The 2,605-nt window shown below is 38.3% G+C and overlaps 1 non-coding gene across 1 annotated transcript; it reads left to right on the forward strand.

Annotated features, from left to right (window-relative positions):
• Positions 1–1,469: 1,469 nt before the first annotated feature.
• On the forward strand, positions 1,470–1,573 carry LOC127743332 (small nucleolar RNA R71). Its single transcript, XR_008004724.1, has one exon. It is a non-coding gene; the product is annotated as a small nucleolar RNA R71 (small nucleolar RNA).
• The last annotated feature ends 1,032 nt before the right edge of the window (positions 1,574–2,605 follow it).

Here is a 2,605-nt window from a genome sequence, read left to right on the forward strand (position 1 = left end):
GAAGGACTAACTCTCCTCTGTCCACATCAATTACAGCCTTTGATGTGGCTAGAAAATGTCTTCCAAGGATGATGGATTCATCCTCATCCTTCCCAATTTCTAGGATTATGAAGTCAGCAGGGATGTAAAGGCCTTCAACCTTCACTAAGACATTCTCTACAAGTCCATAAGCCTTTTTCATCAATCTGTCTGCCATCTCCAATGAGATTCTTGCAGCTTGTACCTCAAAGATTCCTAGTTTCTCCATTACAGAGAGTGGCATGAGGTTGATGCCTGGCCCCAGGTCACAGAGAGCCTTCTCAAAGGTCATGGTGCCAATGGTGCAAGGTATTAAGAACCTTCCGAGATCCGGTTTCTTTTGAGGTATCTTCAGCTGAACCAAGGTGTTTAGTTCATTAATGAGCAATGGAGGTTCATCCTCCCAAGTCTCATTACCAAATAACTTGGCATTCAGTTTCATGATTGCTCCTAAATACTGAGCAACTTGCTCTTCAGCAATGACTTCATCTTCTTCAGAAGAAGAATATTCATCAGAGCTCATGAATGGTAATAGAAAATTTAGTGAAATCTCTATGGTCTCTGCATGAGCCTCAGATTCCTTTAGTTCCTCATAAAGGAACTCTCTAGTGGTCAGTGGATGTTTATTGAGGTCTTCCTCATTGGGAACCATTGTCTCTTCCTCTTCTCCAGGTTCGGCCACGCCAGGTATGGTTATCACCTTACATTCTCTTTTTGGATTCTCTTCTGTATTGCTTAGGAGAGTACTAGGAGAAGTTTTAGTAACTCTTTTACTCAGCTGACCCACTTGTGCCTCCAGATTTCTGATGGAGGACCTTATTTCATTCATGAAACAGAGAGTGGCCTTAGATAGATCAGAGACTCTGTTTGCTAAGCTAGAGAGGCTCTGCTCAGAATTCTCTATTTGTTGCTGAGAAGATGATGGAAAAGGTTTGATGTTGCCAAACCTATTTCTCCCACCATTATTGTTGTTGAAGCCTTGTTGAGGCTTTTGTTGATCCTTCCATGAAAAATTTGGAGGATTCCTCCATGAAGGATTATAGGTGTTTCCAAAGGGTTCTCCCATGTAATTCACTTCTTCCATTGTAGGATTCTCAGGGTCATAAGCTTCTCCTTCAGAGGAGGTGTCTTTAGCACTGCCGGATGTAGCTTGCAATCCAGTCAGATTCTGAGAAATCAGATTGACTTGTTGAGTCAGTATTTTGTTTTGAGCCAATATGGCATTCAGAGTATCAATCTCAAGAACTCCTCTCTTCTGAGTCATCCCATTGTTCACAGGATTTCTTTCAGAGGTGTACATGTATTGGTTATTTGCAACCATCTCAATAAGTTCCTAGGCTTCTACAGGTGTTTTTAGATGAAGAGATCCACCAGCAGAATGGTTTAATGACATCTTTAACATTTCAGACAGACCATCATAGAATATACATATGATGTTCCATTCTGGAAACATGTCAGAAGGACACCTTTTGGTTAATTGCTTGTATCTTTCCCAAGCTTCATAGAGGGATTCACCTTCCTTCTGTCTGAAGGTTTGGACGTCCACTCTGAGCTTATTCATCTTTTGAGGTGGAAAGAATTTGGTCAAGAAGGCATTGACCAACTTTTTCCAAGACTTCAGGCTTTCTTTAGGTTGTGAGTCTAACCATATTCTAGCTCTATCTCTCACAGCAAAAGGGAAAAGCATAAGTCTGTAGACCTCGGGGTCAGCCCATTAGTCTTAACAGTATCACAGATCTGCAAAAATTCAGTTAAGAACTGATGAGGATCTTCTGATAGAAGTCCATGAAACTTGCAGTTTTGCTGCATTAGAGAAACTAATTGAGGCTTAAGCTCAAAGTTGTTTGCTCCAATGGCAGGAATTGACATGCTTCTTCCATAGAAGTTGGAAGTTGGTGCAGCATAGTCACCAAGCATCTTCCTTGCATCTCTAGCATTGTTGTTGGGTTCGGCTGCCATGCTTCTTTTTCGAAATTCTTTGAAAGGTCCTCTCCGGAGTGTTGTGCTTTAGCTTCTCTTAGCTTCTTCTTCAGAGTCCTTTCAGGTTCAGGATCAGCTTCAATAAGAATGTTTTTATCCCTGTTTTTGCTCATATAAAAAAGAAGAGAACAAAAATGGGGTAGTGGAATCCTCTACGTCACAGTATAGAGATTGTTTGAGGTGTCAGAAGAATGAGGTAGAGAGAGAATGAGAAGAATTCGAACACAGAGAGAGAGAGAGGGTTCAAATTATAAGTAGAAGAGAAGTGTTAGCAAATAAATAGATATAGATTAGAGAGAGAGAGTTTTCGAAAATTAAAATTAAAATAATTAGTTAATTAAAAAGATTTTTGAGAAAGTTGTTAGTGATTTTCGAAAATTGTAAGTGGAAAAGTGGTTAGGTGGTTTTGAAAAAGATAAGAAATAGTAATTAGTTGAAAAAGATTTGAAAATAAATTTTGAAAAGATAAGAAGTTAGAAAAAGATTTTGAAATCAAAATTTTAAAAAGATATGATTGAAAAAAAAGATTTTATTTTTTTTTAAAAGATATGATTGAAAAGATATGATTGAAAAAGATTTGATTTTTAAAAATTGATGACTTGACTAA

The sequence above is a fragment of the Arachis duranensis genome, chromosome 10 (genome assembly GCF_000817695.3).
Source record: "Arachis duranensis cultivar V14167 chromosome 10, aradu.V14167.gnm2.J7QH, whole genome shotgun sequence".
NCBI lineage: Eukaryota > Viridiplantae > Streptophyta > Magnoliopsida > Fabales > Fabaceae > Arachis > Arachis duranensis.